Raw genomic sequence first — 19,689 nt, forward strand, 5'->3', positions numbered from 1 at the left:
TGCTCATTTGTAAAATACTAAATGTATTTGAATTGTTTTTCATAAATTAAGGAATTATAAAAGTTTAACTGTCATTTGTATATTATATCTTGATCTTTTCGTTCATTTTTATTTTCTGGATTTATAGTCTTTTTTCTTATGGTTTTCATTCTATTATATGTTTCCAAGATATTTTCAAATAGAGTTTTAACTGAGTGATGCTAGATTAGAACACTTTCTAGTTCAAAATATTTGATGATTCAATAACATAAATTATGTTATGGCTCAAAATTACCCCTCCCCTCAATAAGCATACACTGATAAGCAATGACGTGTGTGGAATAAAAATGACAAGAAAGTATGGCTGTGTCACAACAAAAGGCAGAACTGACAGCTAATGTTTATTACTGCTCTAAGCACCAGAAAGTGTGTACTAAAGAATACTAGGTTTTTAGACTATGAATAGGTGTTCCACATACAACTACAGACATGCCAATATCTACTGGAATAAATTGGATAATTTCTTGCTGAAATAAAGTTAAGTTGGTATCTTTACACAGGTCTTCTCATAGACTTTGATGTGTTAACACTGTGAACATTCCAGAGGAGGATATGGCACAGATCTCTTGAAGCACCACCTGAAACTATGAAACACCCTTTGGCTCTATTAATATGTAAAACAAATATTGGCAAATTGTTGATTAAGAATCTGCTTATGCTGTTTTTCTGTACATTTAAGTAACCACAAATTATGTTTTTTCTTTCACAATATGTCACTTTCTTTCCATTCTCAATGTCCCCACCCTAGTTTGGGCTTTTGCCTCTCTCTGCCCACCTCTAGTTTCTCTTCTTGTTCCATCCTATGAATTTCATCATATTAATCTTCTTAATGCAGCTCTAATAAGATCACAAATTTCTTTGAATATTTTCCACAGCTTCCTTTATGAAGAGTAAAAATCTTTCAAAATGTAATCTGATATGCAGGGGTATCTATAATGCAATCCCAACCAACTTTCTAACATTTTTTTTTCAAATGGCATTATTTCTTGACCCACCTGTTTGATGAATTGACCTGGTCACCAGTCATGTCAGAGAGTTCTTTTCTCTGATCTTTTGATCACATTAGTCCTTTGTCTGGAATATGCTAAACTTGCTTGTTCCTATTGAGATCCAGTGTAGTCCATTCCTTGGTTCAAATTGAAATGAAATTTCCAGCATGGAACTCTCAGATCCTTCCAACAGGACAAAGCCTTCCCCTCATCTGAAACTCCATAAAAGTTTCTTACAAAACTTTTGAGGTATATATCACATCTGTGTGTAGTTGCCTCAGTTGCCTGTCTAAACTGTAAAATGGTTTGGGATAGGAGATAGAACATCGGGGAGAGATTTCTGCTAGGAAGTCCATAGCTTTAGGCAGTGGTCAGTTATATATGAAGTGGGTGCAGGGGCATTCATCTGATGAGTTTATTATTCGGATGAAGTAAATGCTATTCGGATGAAGTAAATGCTAAAACATTTCAGAATCACTTCTTTAAGAGAAGAGCTATAAGATACTCATATTATCTTAGGCAAAACAGCTTTTATTATTTTATCCTTCTTATACTTTATTGAATACACCAAATTTAGAGTGTGTTTTCCAAATATTTTATATACCTTCATATTTGCTTTTATTCTTTGAACAGAAGATAGAAAAAAGAATCCTCTGTCCAAAAGAGTACATCTTCTTTTCCTCCTTTTACTAGTGCTATTGCAGTCCTTCAAGACCCTAAACCATGCTAGCCCCAGATAGGAATGTTAACCTTAAAGACAGCTCCTAGGAAATTCTTGAGTGCATCACATCTAAAAATATCTATTTATGAACATTAGACATTATTGTGATTTTAAAATTTCCCTGAGACAAAAATAAACTAAAATATTTAAGTAGAAAATAAATAAATACATATAAATAATTTTACATTAAAGCAATTAAGAAAATTTCTCCCTAAGACAGCAGTAATTTCAGGGCAACTGTGGAGCCCTACCAGGACTGAAATATCATCTTACATCTAGGATAATCTGGTCATTAGAGTTGTGGAGGGGAACTCACAAACAAGAATCAATATTTCTAATACGTAATACTTTATGCTGTAGACCACATCTTTAAAACAATTCTGTTCTCTTCCAAAGAGCAGTAGGGACGCAGACCCCGAGTTATACTTTAAGAACCTTCAGCAAGAGCATTACGATAGATTCCCAACAACTAGAATCCTTTCTTGGAATGCATAATGGAAAGAAAAGATCCGCTTTTAAACCTTCCTCTCAGCTTTCATCTTAGGTTCACAACAGACTTGATTTTAATGTAACTAATGTGTCCATATCCAAGGTTCTTCTCTCATCCTTAATTCAAAGCAATTTTGATAAAAGTAAAGGTGAGTTAGCTATATGGATTTGAGCTCATATAAGTGAAGGTAGACTTCAGAGCTACAATTTACATGTGGTAAGGCTTTATTACTTCTGGTCTATCTACTGTCATGTAACTGACAGGTGGTAGGTTAATGTATATAGAACACACACGTATATATTTGATATACTTCCTGCTAATGTGCATGCAGATTATTTAGACATCTGGAATCAACTTAACAATTGTGTGAACTTTACGTAAATAGCCATTATCCAATTTGATTTTAGTGGTTGCAGTTGCCAGGGTTGTCAGTGGTCCTGGCATAGGAAATTTGAATTGAAGAAGATTACTTCCCTTTGGGCTCTTTCACTAGAAGAGCAGTTTGAATCAAAGAGAAAAATACCTGCTCAAACTCATTATCAAAACTGGATAATGGTAAATGGCAGCCTGTGGGAAATCTAAAGACAATTTAATTTATTTCTCTAATGAAGGGACCAGCATTATTATTTAAAATTAGTCCCTTATCTTACTTATACCTATTCTCTAGGCAAATATTTTAGAATGGATTGTAAGTCATTTCTTTTTAAATTTATACTATTTGTCATTCACTATTGCTGCCCTGAGTGATTTGTGTAATATAAATGATTTGGAGGTAAAATCAAGGAGTTATATGGTTTAGGCAGGCTTCTAATTTAATAAAAATAATCCTTTGATGTCTAAAAAAATTTTTATACTATGCTGACCAAATAGAGTGTGGGAAAATATTGCCTCTTTGTTTATTTAGCCCTAATCAATTATAGAAAGGTATCAAACAGGCTTGACTATTTCATTTTTGGACAATTAAATGTCACTTAATCTCTATGTTTTTTAAAGATAGCCAAGAAGAAAAAGAATAGGGCTAAAAATAAGCGAGTTAAAATTCTGATAGAATTTTGATTTTAAATAATGAATAAACATTAATTTTAAAATTTAGAAAGTCCAAATAATTTAGGGGGAAGATAACAGTGAGTCTCAACAAATGTTATTTTATTCAGCCAGCAAGAGCAACTATAAATGTAGAAATTGTAAATATCATTAGACTTCTGCAAGGATAATCATTAAGCAGAAATCTACCGATTACGAAACAATTTATTCCACTTGGATCCTACAAAAATTCATCCAAATTGTGGATTTTTTAAAAAAATTCAGATCCAGTTATACTACCCTATCATGTAACAACAAATTTCTTGCTTAAAGATAAAGATAACACCAAGAAAAGATCTCTAATTTTACAAATTATTTAAATATTATTATTTAATGACCTTCTTTTTTCATGCAAAATTATTTTCTTAATTATATCTTTAGATAGTATTCTCCCAGAATGAACTCCTAGTATTGTTTATGCCGTCTTTCAAAATAGAAATCCAAATTATAGCCTTCTTTTGCTATTTCTCAAATACAGCTATCAGGTTTCAAACAAATTGTTGCCCAGGATTCTCATTCTACCAAATTATGAGATAAATGGGGCCGGGAATGGTGGATCACAGTTGTAATTCAGGTAGTTTGGGAGGCAGAGGTAGGAAAATCACTTGAGCCCAAAATTTGAGACCAGCCTGGGCAACGTAGTCAGATTCCTGTCTCTACAAAAAGCTTAAAAAATTAATTGCATATGGTGGTGTGCACCTGTAGTCCCAGCTACTAAGGAGGGTGAAGCAGAATGATTGCTTAAGTCCAGGAGTTCAAGGTTGCAGTGAGCTGTGATCACACCACTACACTCCAGCCTGGGCAACAGAGTGAGATCCCATCTCTGTTTTAAAGAGACAGAGAGAGAGAGAGAGAGAGAATTTTATGCATATATAAACTATTGAAACCTAATGGAGAAAAGGAATAAGCAAGGAATTTTTTAAGTCCTTAGTAATCTCTCACTAAACATATTAGTTCATAGTTTGGAACTGCCTTTGATACAAATCATCCATTTAATTTTAGATCCCAGGTCATTAATATTTTCTTAAAGCATGTGCCACAACATACTACCAAAATTAGAGTGCATAACAACAGTTAAGAACAAATAAATTTCAATTTAAAATACTGTAAAATAATATATTATCCTAGGTCTTATTTTAATTCCAATTTATTTGATGTAGCTATTGTATTAGATGAAATGGACTAAAAGAATATAACGTGAAATATTCATCTATAGACCGATAGCGTAGATTCATTTTCAGGCTCTAGCAAGTAGCTTAACAAAGCTACTGCTTTTGTTGCAATAATTAATATTTTAAAATGAGGAGAAAGTCTTTGCTGCTTAAGTTGACATATACTTCATACCTAACATGCAAATAGCATGCAGCATTGCTCAGAATCAGCCTTTCCACATATAAAGTAAAAATAACAACCGATATTAGTGAATGTTACCTATGTGGCAGTCAATTTATATACTTGATAATTTATCATTTAGAGAAAAACTGAGGCTAGAAGAAATTAGCTTGAATATAGGTCAGACTTTTTACATTGGACTCAACCCTGCTTGCTCCATGTATTTAGATGACAAATTGAGAAAAAGGAAGAGGCTTCTGTCAGATAAAGGTGGTAGCCAAGAGGCTCTTGCCACCCATAGCGCTGAGAAGATCAATACATGGCACTCATAGACCCATTTGCAGTGAACCAGCAGGGAATGTGGCCTACAGTACATTAATCTCTATTCTTCAACACAGTAGTCACATTTTAGACATTTGTCAGAGAGTTCAACCATAAAATGACCCCCTTGAGATATCTAACACTTCAAAGGTGCAGTCTAAAAATGGACCTATTTCTCATTTTGAAATTATCAAAGCTTTAGTCCTGTTTTAAGATAGAGCTTTCATTCATTTAATTTCTTTTCAGGCCCACTCTGAAGCACAGTGCTGAACCTAAGAACACTTTCAATCTAGATATGTAATGGGCATTCCTTCAACCCATTAATCCTGGATTTATTTATAGTGCTTCTGCTATGTGCCAGGTATGGCTTTAAAGTTGTAGAAGAAAACAAAGCAAGTCCCTGACCTCAGGAAGCTGCATTCCAGTGAGAGACACCTGTTTCTCTTTCCACGTAGGCACTTGATTTTCTCTAATGAACCAATAAGCATGATGAAGCACACATAACAGAACAATATTACAAAATATTAAGCAGGCTTTGCTACCCACCCATCCTATCTACCCCTGCAACGCACGCACATTTTCTTTCAACCCATTGGTGCTCCCCTTCCCCACTCCTTTGCTACTATAGGGCTTGAAACTTCCATTGCCCCAAGGGAGAGGTATTATGACAGAGCCAGAAAATCATGATGTCAGAAAACTATTGGCTTTATGAAAACATGAACGTCCAAGGTTTAAGAAAGAAGAGATGGAAAAGTGCAAAGCATTTTCCTCTGCTCTAAATGGAGATGAGATTAAAATTTTAAAAAGGATAAAGGAAAAACCAACTCTGAAAACTTGGAGAGAAAGAGAATGGGAAAAGAAAGCAAGAAAGTCAAACTCAGGTGAGGGTCTCTTGAAAGAGCTGAGGCATCAGCTCCAGGAGATGAATGGTAGAAAACCAGGAGAGAGCTAAGGAATTCGAAGCAGAAAAGACCTTGCCATTTTCTGAAAGGGAAGAGATATGTGAGAAAAGTTTTAGATAATCCTGAACCATGGTAATAGTTGACATGAAATATCAGCATACTGAATCCAGGCGAAACCTGATCCAGCTCCCTGGTGTCTCATTTTGCAGAGTGCGCATTTTGCAGAGCATCTCAAAATGACTTCTGCCTTTTAAAGGTGTGAGAAATGTAGGGAGAGCGAAATTAGGCTGAGAAAACAGAGACTGTGTGGACTGATGGCAACTTGGACAACTCCGTGGAGGCAGAAAGGGCCAGCAGAGAGTGATACACCCTGTGGACACCAACAGACATTTGGTGACCGAGGACTCAGTGTTCTCTCACCCATCTCTCAACACCTTTAGGACTCACTATCCCTAAATTAGACGCATTCAAGGGAGAAGAGGTTTAAGGAAAATCTGAAATGACTGAGTTTAAACCTTTATTTCCTAAACTTACTCAAAATTGACGACTATTACATCTTCTGATATGAATCACATAGGTTCTTTAAACAGAGATTTGGTCGAATTATATAAAAATTTAAAAATTATATTTTTATACCTAAATGCTCCATTAGATATATTGTCCATGTTACAAATATAAACTAGTGGACACTGCATATAATATTATCATTAAAGTTGAAGTTTAGATGACAGAGTCAAAAGGCATTCATCAATATTTATACTTTGCTTTTCAAATGAACTCAACTATCCTCTTATTTCACTCACGAAAATCAGTGTGTTATTAGTCTTCTTTCAACATGATAACATTAAAAATATTGGCTTCCTGCATGGTTCATAATAATACTTTCAATTTCAATTTCAATACTTCACTTAGGAAAAGGTGGATAAAAACTTTTCTTACGTCAACTCTTTAGTGTTTGAGAGTTTTAACTAATAAAATATTTCCAACTAATATTTTTATAAAAGACCTAAAATGATTCTCCTTGTGAACAAAAGACACTTAAAGAAAATAAAATTCCCACTTTATTTTTAGTGTCTTTTTTGAGCTACTTACTAACATCATGTAGAAATAATATATTACTTATTAATAAAATAAATTATGCTTTGAAATAAAATTATTTAAAAGATTTAACACAGGCCTGTGACTATAATGGGGTAACTCTTAAAGCTATAGACACCCAGGCAGGATTAACTGAGAAACATTCAAACATTCACCACAGATTGCTTATACAGCCAAACAGTAGAAAGAATAAAAGTGCTTCTGGGGGTCATATCTTTTGGCTCAATGGGTAACGTATTTAGGTACTAAACAAAGAAATGCAACTTTTTGTGGTTTTTGAAAAAAAAAAGGCACTGGATCATTTTAGATTAACAAAAGCATAGAGGATTAATGCTGTTTTTAATCAGAAAGAAAATTCAGCTTTACCAGACTCTCTTTATTACAGAAAATTCCGACCACTTCAGACAGAACTGAACATGATTACAAATAAATCACTCTTTTTCTTCATGGCTGTTTACTAATGTGTTGTATCAAACAAATAAACACACACATAAATAAAATGCTTTCTTCCTCTAGGTGAAAAAAATCTCAATGTCAGTTTTAACAAATATTCTATTTCTGTCATAATTTCCAGATTTTCACTCAGATGGTCCTATGATTAATGTACTTTAGTTTGTTAAGGTGCTGCCCAGCACTGGATAGGCCATTAAAGAAGTGCTCTGATCATTGCAGAACAAAATGCAACAAAAGCCTGTCTCAATCCGAATGCCTCCTGTTCACTGATGCAATTTAAGACTGAATTAGCATTTTATGAAGTCAAATCACATTTTAGAGACATATTATTGCCAAAAAACCAATGTCTCTTTCACATGTCTGCCTTGTCCATCCTGCAGTAATACAAACAATTTATGTTTGTTTGTTTTGGACTAGATATAGGACTCCACGTTGATAAGCATAGTTTTTATTATCTATTCAGAATTCAGCAAATTAAAAATCAATTTGGAGGCATAATATGGAGGCTATCTAAGGATAGTATTTGAGTGAGAATAACCAAGGCATAGTCACATAACACTGGAAAAATGAGCCAGAATTCAATTGTGGCTCTGTTACAAGCAAGCTGAGTGGCCCTAAGTCAATCATTTCACCTCTCTGGGACTTAGTTTCCTCATCTATACAATCAGCAGTTTGAAACTGCATGATCTTAGCTGCAGTATAATTCTAAGATGGTGTTCTTCTCTAAGTTTCATCTTATTAATTTTGTACTATGACTAATGATATGGTTTGGCTCTGTGTCCCCACCCAGATCTCATCTTGAATTGTACTCCCACAATTCCCACATGTTATGGGAGGGACCCAGTGAGAGATAATTTAAATCATGCAGGCGATTTCCCCCATATTGTTCTCTTTGTAGTGAATAAGTCTTATGAGATCTGATGGTTTTATCAGGGGTTTCCTCTCTTGCATCATCCTCATTTCCTCTTGCTATCACCGTGTAAGAAATGCCTTTCACCTCCCACCATGATTCAGAGGCCTCCTCAGTCATGTGGGACTGTAAGTCCATTTAAACCTCTTTTCCTTCCCAGTCTCGGATATGTATTTATCAGCAGCATGAAAACAGACTAATACAGTAAATTGGTACCAGTCGTGGGGTGTTGCTGAAAAGATACCCCAAAATGTGGAAGCAACTTTGGAACTGGGTAACAGGCAGAGGTTGGAACAGTTTGGAGGGCTCAAAAAAAGACAGAAAAATGTGGAAAAGTTTGGAACTTCCTAGAGACTTGTTGAATGGCTTTGACCAAAAGCCTGATAGCAATATGGACAATCAGGTCCAGGCTGAGGTGGTCTCAGATAGAGATGAGGAACTTGTTGGGAACTGGAGCAAAGGTGACTTTTGTTATGTTTTAGCAAAAAGACTGGCAGCATTTTGCCCCTGCCCTAGGGATTTGTGGAACTTTGAACTTAAGAGAGATGATTTAGGGTATCTGGCAGAAGAAATTTCTAAGCAACAAAGCATTCCAGAGGTGACTTGGGTGCTGCTAAAGGCATTCAGTTTTAAAAGGGAAGCAGAGCATAAAAGTTCAGAAAATTTATAGCCTGACAATGCGATAGAAAAGAAAATCCCATTTTCTGAGGAGAAATTCAAGCTGGCTGCAGGAATTTGCATAAGTAACACGGAGTCAAATGTTAATCCCCAAGGCAATGGGGAAAATGTCTCCAGAGTATGTCAGAGACCTTTGTGGCAGCCTCGCCCATCATAGACCTGGAGGCCGAGGAGGCAAGAATGGTTTCATGGGAAGGGCCTAGAGTCCCCGTGCTGTGTGCAGTTTAGGGACTTGGTGCCCTGAATACCAGCCACTCCTTCCATGGCTGAAAGGGGCCATGGCTTGAGGCCCCAAACATAGAGTTTGGGCCATGGCTTGAGGGTGCAAGCCCCAAGCCTTAGCAGCTTCCATATGGTGTTGAGCCTGTAGGTACAAAGAAGTCAAGAATTGGGGTTTGGGAACTTCTGCCTAGATTTCAGAAGATCTATGGAAATGCCTGGATGCCCAGGTAGAAGTTTGCTGCAGGGGTGGAGCACTTATGGAGAACCTCTGCTAGGATAGTGCAGAAGGGAAATGTGGGGTTGAAGCCCCCACACAGAGTCCCTACTGGGGCACCACCTAGTGAAGCTGTGAGAAGAGGACCACCATCCTCCAGACCCCAGAATGGTAGATCCACTGGCAGTTTACACTATGCACCTGGAAAAGCCACAGACACTCAACACCAGCCTATGAAAGAAGCTGGGAGGGGGCCTGTACCCCACAAAGCCACAGGGGCAGAGCTGCCCAAGACCATAGTAACCCACCTCTTGCATCAGCGTGATGTGGGTGTGAGATCTGAAGTCAAAGGATATCATTTTGGAGCTTTAAAATTTGACTGCCCCACTGGATTTTTAGACTTGCATGGGCCCTGTAACCCCTTTGTTTTGGCCAGTTTCTTCCACTTGGAATGGCTGTATTTAGCCAATACCTATATCCCCATTGTATCTAGGAAGAAATTAGCTTGCTTTTGATTTTACAGGCTCATAGGTGGAAGGGACTTGCCTTGTCTCAGATGAGACTTTGGACTGTGGACTTCTGGGTTAATGCTGAAATGAATGAAGACTTTGGAGGACTCTTGGGAAGGCATGATTGGTTTTGAAATGTGAGGACGTGAGATTTGAAGGGGCCAAGGGTGGAATGATATGGTTTAGCTCTGTGTCCCCACCCAAATTCCATCTTAAATTGTACTCCCATAATACCCATGTGTTGTGGGAGGGACCCACTGGGAGATAATTTGAATCATGGGGGCAGTTTTCCCCATGCTGTTCTTGTGGTAGTAAATAAGTCTCATGAGATCTGATGGTTTTATCAGGGGTTTCCACTCTTGCATCTTCCTCATTTTCTCTTACTGCACCATGTAAGAAGTGCATTTCACCTCCTGTCATGATTCTAAGGCCTCCTCAGCCATGTCAAACTGTAAGTGCAATTAAACCTCTTTTTCTTCCAAGTTTTGGGTATGTCTTTATCCACAGTGTGAAAATGGACTAATAAAACTTTACTCTATTTTTCAATCTTAGCATTTTTCATCTGACTTTGCTTTTATAAGTGTACCTTTATTTTTATCCAAGCCATTGATTAAAATGTTGAATAAGACAGTATCCAATGCATGTCACAAGAAACCTAACTGAAGGCTGACAGTGATTCAGAGCTTGGTATTATTTGGGTGTGGTTATTCATAACTGAAATAATAACTTTATTATTATTCTTTCAACATTCACTCATTTTATGTGCAGGAATATCTTGGAAAACTGATTAAATGCCTTTTAGAAATCAAGATATATTCTGACAGCTCAAGTCAGTGTGCATGTTCAGATCTCTGAAAATTAACCTTGAAGGAAGCTGAGAAAGTTGCACTTTATCTCAGTGTTAGATTATAGTAAATGGGTGAGTCAGAAGGTGCTCTATAGAAGGAAAAAATATATTTGAGATACAGATCTTTTCCCACCACAATCCTCCCCTTCTTCACAGACACACACACACACACACACACACACGCACACACACACACACACTTCTGTTTATTCCTACTCCTGATGTAGTTACAGGCAGAACACGATCAGTGAGTCAGTTGTTGAGGAGATGAAGTGACTGAGAGCTGGTGAAACTGTGTCATACACAGTGGAATCTGAGACTGGTCACACTCAAGCGACACCCCATGTGTTTGTTTGTTTCTACTAATCTATGTTAGTAGAAACACATCATGTTAGTAAGAAATCTAAGAGTAGAGAAACTCCCAAGGGCAATGCCAGATCAGCTCTCCTCAGTAGGTAAGAAGAGCCTGCAGTGGCCAGAATAGTTTAGGCGCTCTGAAGTTATTTTCAGGTGGGCAAGATGCATTTTTGCAGCTGAGGTCCAGAGGAGTTGGATAATCTTAACTACTCAACAGATGAAGACACAAATGAGATCACATATTTCCAAATGTGTTTATCATACCCGTGATATTCTCCTGCTACACAGTCTAGCTCAATCTGTACAAGCCATGAAAACCACAGAGGGATGAACAAGAATTTAAGGGCAGTTGCCTCAATAAAGAGTCACAATTTCTTTCCTACTGCAGAACTTGTAGCAGTTTTCAGTCCAGGAACCCACTGATGGGAGGAGATGCCAACTCCTCAGGGGAAGGACCCAACATTACCATGAAAAGTATTTAGGTAACAATTCTCCAGTCCTTCGTCAAAAGGTCTGTGGCCATTTGCTTAGGTAATTGTTCACTGGGGAAAGGGAACAGTGAAATAGTTCGAGGACTGTTTCATGTAGGACTCGAGTTGACCTAGATAAACAGGGGCTGGAAGAAATACCATGGCCGCTATATTAGATTAGGTGTGAATGAGGGCTGAATAATAAATGCAGGTTCTGGAACAGGTCCAGCTCACAGTGGGTCTACTAGGGCCATGGATGATCATTTTCTTGGTCCTCAATATATAATTAAAGTAAGCACACCTTATCATTGGAAACAATCCCACCCTGGTTCCTTGGCCTGTGAGGTAGGGGATATTGTAAGAAGAAATGCTAAATGGAAGCCTCTGAAATTACCCTTGTACTCTACAGTCAAGAGAGTAAATCCAAAGTAATACCATATTCTGGAAAAATAGCCACAGTTAGTGCCATTATTAAAGACCTAAGGATCCATGGGAGGTAGTCCCGATGATATCGCCATTTATTCACCAACATAAAAAAGTCAGATGGATCTTTGAGCATGAAAGTGAGCTACCATAACTCAAGTAAATTTATGCCTTAATTGTAGATGCTGTGTGATATATGATATCTTTTCTGGAGCAGTGGATTAGTTCCTTCTTGCATTGCTTTAAAGAAATACCTAAAACTGGGTAATTTATGAGAAAAGAAGTTTAACTGGTTCACAGTTCTGCAGGCTCTACAGGAAGCATAGCGACATCTGCTTCTGGAGAGGCCGCAGGAAGCTTCCAATCATGGCAGAAGGCAAAGGGAGAGAAGGCCTGTCACATGTAAGCAAGAGCAGGAGAATGAGTGGGGAGGTACCGCACACTTTCAAATGACCAGATCTCACGAGAACTCGCTCACTAGTAGGATTTGATCAGCTCACTATAGGAGTGTTACAGAAAATAGATACCATGAGCAGAGATTCTGGCAGCAGCTGGGCCACCTTCTCCTTTTATCAACTCCTATTCCAAGATATTTGACTCTATTAATGCAGGAGACTTTGGAACCCATAGAAAACTGGTATAATTGGGATACGATGTCTGTTAAAATCACAGCAGGAAGAACTGTGGCACGGCAAGCTACTAGAGTAAAGCATTATTGCCTGGGAAAAAGGAGAATAAAGAAGTAGATTGTAGGAAGACTCTAGCTTTCACAGATTTGTGGAAGGAAGGAATAAGCTTTATATCTTCTGGACCTATCCTATGATTCTTTCATTTTTTTCATAATTGCTCTCTTCTTATATTTTGGGAAACCATAAGAAGAAGGGTGACATTCTTCTGAATGAATATATAAGGTGCCTCTGGCCCCTAGAAGATGGAAAGGGGCAGTGATGAATGAGTTCTCCTGTCCCTAGAGGCTGAAAGAGTTCAGGAGAGCTAGAGAGTGAAGAGAATTCCTCCAGGTTCTTTGGCAAGAAACAGGCAACCCTCTAAACTGTGGGTGTCAGAACTATTCTGCTTTTCTTAGCAATGGGATTCTAAACTCTTAGGAAGCTCCAACCTCTAGATCTGAGCTGCATGAGACAAGAAGTCAGAAATAACAACCTATCTCAAATTTCCCACCAGTCAGAAAGGATGATCAGGCAGAATAATCAGGGCATATTTGCAGTGAAGCAAAACTGCTTGTGGGGAGAGATAAAAATACAAAATATAGCATTCAGTACACTTGAGTTTCAAAAGTCTGTCTTGTGCTGAAACAATAGCAAAGCAAAACAAAACAAAAAATCATTATTTTAGGGTAAGCAATATAATAGTTGAACTGAAAGAGAATGGCCAGTATAAAAATCATATTAAGTAACTTAAGAGGTCAAGTACAAGTAACATTTCTAATGACAAAGCAAAACTATAGAGAGATGGCTATCATGAGGGAAAAGATAAAAGGACTGAAGACTAGATTCATGAGATACAACATAAATGATAGAATTTTCAGGAGAAAAAAAAACAGAAATAGGAGAGACAGTAATTGAATAAATTATTTAAGAAAATTCCCCTGACTTGAAGAAAAAGCTAAAGTCTCTGCAGCCAAAGGACTTTAAGAGTTCTAAACTAAATTGATGAATAAAGAAATAAATCTAACATTTTATCCTGGTGAAATTCCTAAAGTCAAAAGTTTTTTAAATATAGACACCTCCAGATAGAAATAAAAGTTGTCTGCAAGGTTTGTGGAGAAAGTATGTTTGGCATGGTATTTCTTATTAGTAATAGTTGACACTAAAAAGGGGGAAAAGATTTATAACTCAATAATTCTATAGCAACCTAAGATATTATTTACTTTAAAATACACAAGAATTTAGAATATGTACCACACAAATAGACTGCATGAAAAAATTACTTGAAAAAAGACTCACATCGAGCAAAAGGGAATATAAGAAACAAGAGGGAGAAGGAAGGTGGTGATCTATGTACATATCCACCTATCCATTCATTCGTTCACCTATTTATTTACTCATTATCTTTTTTCAATCTATTTTTTCTATCTTAATAAATAAAATCTAGTAGGTTATTTAATGCTAAATTAAAAAATCTTGAGGCTGGCCGGGTGCAGTGGCTCACGCCTATAATCCCAACACTTTGGGAGGCCGAGGCCGGTGGATCACAAGGTCAAGAGATCGAGACCATCCTGGCCAACATGGTGAAACCCCATCTCTACTAAAAATACAAAAATTAGCTGAGTGTGGTGGTGCACGCCTGTAGTCCCAGCTACTTGGGAGGTTGAGGCAGGAGAATCACCTGAACCTGGGTGGTGGAGTTTGCAGTGAGCTGAGATCACCGCCACTGCACTCCAGCCTGGTGACAGAGTGAGACTCTGTCTCAAAAAAAAAAAAAAAAAAATCTTGAGGCAGCCAGATGTAGTGACTCACATCTGTAATGCCAATACTGTGGGAGGCCAAGGTGGAGGAATTACCTGAGCCTAGCAGTTCCAGGATGCAGTGAGCTATGATCATGCCACTGCATTCCAGCCTGGGTGATAGAACAAGACTCTGTCTTAAAAAAAAAAAAAAAAAATCTTAAAATTGAAATGGCATCTTGCAAATAGTGGAGAGACCTAATATAATTTTTTCTAAGGTTTTCATCTTCCTTTGTTATTGTTTTGAGGAATGAGAAAGATATCAAAGAAAACTGAGTGTTGGCTGAGTAAGACAGTCTATCTCAACTGAGAGCATAGTTTATCTTCTTAAAATAATAGTAGAGTCATAGATATCTAATAAGAAGATAAGAAGAGCAAGAAAAGGGGAAACCATTAACAGAATGGAAAACTATAATTGAAACAAAAACAAAAGATAACATAAATAGTAATTTCTTCAAATAAAGCAATAAGAGAAAAAAATAATAAAAAATTTAAGCCAGTAATAAACATAAGATATACTGATCTCTACTCTGAGAATGGGATGAATTTTGCCATTAAAGGTAGACTCTCACATTGAGTAAACATAACACCAATGTACTTAATGTTTACACAGTCATGCTTAAAACAATTGGTAAGGAGAATTAGAGAGTCAAGGAGTGAACAAAAAGATAAGAAAAAATGCAAACAAAGAAAGTAGAAGACTCAATGTTAATACCAAAAAAGGTGGCATTTAAGGCTAAAAGAAATATAAGAAACATGAATGGCCATGATATAATGGTAAAATCTACTATAAATTGCAAAGTTTCAACAGTAATCAAAGAGTGAGCATTAAATTCTGTACCAGCATGAACAAAGTCATAGCTGCAATTATAAAGAAATATTACAGAGCAGATCTCAAGCATGGGCAAACTCCCTGTCTTGATGGAGTGGAAGCTCCAACTGACTTGATGAAATGTTTAAGGCAGCAAAGTCAGTTATTTTAACTAGTGTAGTCAGTGTCTACATACAAACATGGAGTGAAAATATGTTAAAACAAATCTTATTTACACATGTCTAGTTGAAGCATGCCTAAAGAGAATGTCTTATGAAAACCTAAGAAGAAAGACCATGCATTTATGTTAAAGGCCAGACAAATAATAGATCTCGCAAATATGTACTTTTTTTGTCACTTCTCCTTCCTCTACTTCAGTGCTTCTATGCTCCACCCAGATGCCCAGTAAACCACCTACCTACTCAAAGAGCCAGCCTGGAGCTTTCTGAATGTTGTTCTGAAAATAATCTTGTCTTCATTCTATTCACTAGAAAGGGAAATGGAAGAGGGTTGACTGACTCCATTTAGAGCACTAATTTATCTTAATTCTTACAAATAATCAGATAATATAACTGCAATTGCCTTTTTGCCTACACATAAAGCTAACCAATTCAAACTGAAGAGGCAACATTGAATCTCTTTTCCTGCTTAAGAGTTAGGCTAAAGTAAAACCATCTTAATCCATTCAGTTAATTGTTTAATGTATAACATGTAATATGCTTATTGACTTTTGTTCTTAGGGAAGAAAACTCTGAAGATTAAAAATGGGGAAGAAAACCAAAATGATTTATCTGGAACACACAATTGACTAAGGGATAAACATATATACAGAGATAGATTAAACAGCTTCTATTATATAGCTAAACTATGAGACAGTGTGTTTATGTCAAATAAACTTATTTACCTTCATGGTAACTTCTAAAATCATACTTAAAGTCTATCCCCAATTTCCATGTGCCTAAGGGGAATAATGGGAAGAAAATAGTACTTGCTATATTAACCATAAATTATAAATTTTACTTAAATTTATAAATTATAAATTATAAACTTAATTATAAATTTTACTTAAAAATTCTGAAGTGATATAAAAAACAACATGAAAACAATGCATGTCATTATGTATGTTTCTGAGATACTCATTTATTATTTGTTAAAACTTATAAGTGGAAGAGAAAAATATAACAGATTTTCAAGGGAGAGGAAAAAGATGAATTCTTATATGGGTCAGAATATATGCGAACTGAAAGTAAAAATTAATCCAGATTCCCATTATCTTCACTTACATTATAATTCTTCATAGTTATATTTTCTAGAGAAAATAAAGGAAAAGTGATTGAACAAAATGCTCAAGATGTATACCTTTTCCATTATTGCCAGATGCCAATGTTCAAGGGCAAGGGTGTTGTTATGAGTGGCAGGAGATGTGAATTGCATTCCCTTTTCCATTGCCAACTTGCCAAGTGGTCTTGGGTCAGCAAATTTGTCTAACGAAGCCTCAGTTTCTTCAACTGTTAAATGATAGGTTAGACTAGAGAAAAACTATAGTTCATTTCAGTCCTAAAATAATTATGGTTATGGTGTCATAGCTAAGTGGAGACATTGGGGCAGCCTTTAATTATTGGTGGTGTTATTACTGCTCAAGCCATATGGAACTTCTTTAACCTTGGCTATATCCATAATAGAACAATAGCTTGCCTCTTAAAAGAAAAACTCTCCAAAATATTTCTCGTGCTTGCTATTCAAGTTTATTTCCAAAGTGGACCAAAAGCCATTTTCCATAATTTTATTACTTACAAACTGTTCATTTTCTTTAAAGAATAGTAATAAAGGTGACAGAGAATGAGAAAGAGATCCCCAAAGGGAAGATTCTTCCCAAATATTACCATAACCATATCATAAAATGGTTAGAAGTGGAAATTATACAGATATAGTTTGAGCTTCTTTCGAAAATTGAAGTCTGGCAGTGTTTTTATTTTAATTTGGTGAAAAATAATAGTAGAAACTTAATGAGACATGTAGTCCTCCTCTTTGATTAAAATTATGCCAGATGTTAGAACAACAAGCACAAATCCTTCCATTCATGTTTCACTTTCTTGTTTTCTAAGAAGAGAATGCAAACAATATGGATTTTTTTTTCCCGTGGTCCTTCTCTTATGCAGTCCACGTAAGAATCTGGTGCTATCTAGCTATTCCCTCAGCTTAAGCAATAATAATAATGAACATTTGTTGAGTGCTTATAATGTAAATTCTAGCCTAAGTACCACACAAGTGTTATTTAATTTATTCCTTATAACAATCTAGAAGGTAGATATCATTATAACCTTCTATTTGTAGATGAGGAAACCAAAGGTCAGAGAGGGCCCAGTGTTGCACGGATCAGAAGCAATGTGGCAGGCCACCTGGCTTCAGAGCATGCATGCTTAGCCACCACAGGATACTTCCTCTCTACCCTATAGCACACATGGAAATAAAGACGTAAAAAACTTAAATGGAGTTCATTTGAATTATATAGATCCTTATTGGTAAGTTCTGAATAAAATTCTGGTAGCAAGCTCCTTAAAGTTCCAATTCCAAGCACAGAGATGTTCATGGAAGGTTTTATATAACATGTGTAGAACCTGTCCATGGCTGGGTATTTCTTTGTTCAGTTTTGGGTCTCAGCACCTAGAAGACTACCTGGCATATGCTGAGTAATCTCTGTGTATTTATTCTATAAATTAATATTTTAACATAGCATTGGAATGAAAGTTTTAACCTGAATAAATCTATATTTTAGAACTCAGTTTTGTAAAGTCATTTAACTTGACACTTTTGAAGCATCTCACTGTAATTCAAATGGTATGAACTGAATTAACACTGTTTTTTGAACTTTGTGAGAAGAAACAAAATTATTAGATATTGTTAACAACAATTATAACAAATTCAGTTTGTTCATCATTTGATCTTCTTTTCAATACAGCTTTTCATGTTTTATTTGAGGAGAAAAGAAGAATGCCAAAACCCATGTGGGTTCCCTCTTCAGTCTAACATGTACTTTTCTAAAATAACAAATGTAACTGAGAAGCTTGCCTGGGTGGTATGAAAGAGTCAGTTAATTGGTAGTCAGCCTTTCTTTTTATAGTTGACTATAAGTCTAAATGTTGATTTAGGAGAAAGATACATTTTTACTAAAGAAAGCCCTATATGCTATATTAAAAGTGTGATGACTTTGCTTTTTTAAAGAATCCATAAGCCCCACCCATCTCCTCTGAAAAGTTCAGACTGCCATGTGGCTTTCTAGTGTACAAAACTTTTGCTTTCCTGCTATATCTCTTTCCTAAGTCAACATTCGCACATTGACCCAAACAGATTGGTCTAGCTTGTACACCAGTGACAGCAACCTGTCATTTTCTGTCTTAGAATATTGTAACTTCATTCATTCTTATAAATTTTCTTCCCTTAATTCCAGAAGTCTTTCTAAAAGCCCATATTTTTAAATTTTTCAATTTAAAAGCCAAGTTTTAAAATGAAGATTTAGAGACTGTATTTCCAATAATGTTGCGAAACAGAAGGCCCTTATAGCAGCATAAATTTAAAAAGGTGAGATAATTAAATTTTCTGGAGGATAAAAACTCCATATTTATAAAAATATGAATTCTCACATATTAGTTATGTTTTAAAACATTTAAAAAGTAATATTTGTCTTTCATTAAATAACATTTATCATCAGCCCACCAGTCATTTACTTTTTAAAAATACATTGATTTTCAATACTCTATAGAGTAATAGAAGTAATGGAGCATTTGAATCACGTGCTTTCATAAAAACAGACAATGTAAGATGAAATCTATAATAGTAAAATTAAGGTGATCATGAAGTAAGTACTTTTGAAACTTTATACTCTTCTGTATTGATTGTTTTATATTTGCAATAAAATACAGACACATTTTATGGAGAAAAATTACTAACAATTATGTTGAGAAAATTACATTTCAATCCAAATATAACCTTTAATGTCTCTTTTATCATTCACAACTTTATTTTTTCTCATAAGTGTTATTTTATGTTTTAAATTATTCATAAATAACATAAAACATTAGCCTCAGAAATATAATGTATTGTATTGAAGATGAGACTCTCTCTTTCTCTCCATATGTATATACATATATGTGTACATATGTATACACACACATATACAACATTTAAATAGCTAACAATTTTTGACTTCTGTGTATCAATCAACAAGTTAAATATTGAATACATAGTATCTCATTATTATTCAAAAATCCTCATGAAATAGATATGACAATTTTATTTCTACTGATGAGGAAATAGGCTTAGAGAGTTTGAGTAATTGCCTAAAGTCACATAGCAAAT

General features: G+C 35.8%; 1 long non-coding RNA gene across 1 annotated transcript in view; it reads right to left on the reverse strand.

The window, feature by feature from the left end:
* LOC116457846 (uncharacterized) overlaps positions 1 to 19,689 on the reverse strand; it is a 58,527-nt gene that overhangs the window by 35,852 nt on the left and 2,986 nt on the right. The window lies entirely within an intron of this gene.

Source organism: Hylobates moloch, unplaced genomic scaffold (genome assembly GCF_009828535.3).
Source record: "Hylobates moloch isolate HMO894 unplaced genomic scaffold, HMol_V3 SCAFFOLD_18, whole genome shotgun sequence".
NCBI lineage: Eukaryota > Metazoa > Chordata > Mammalia > Primates > Hylobatidae > Hylobates > Hylobates moloch.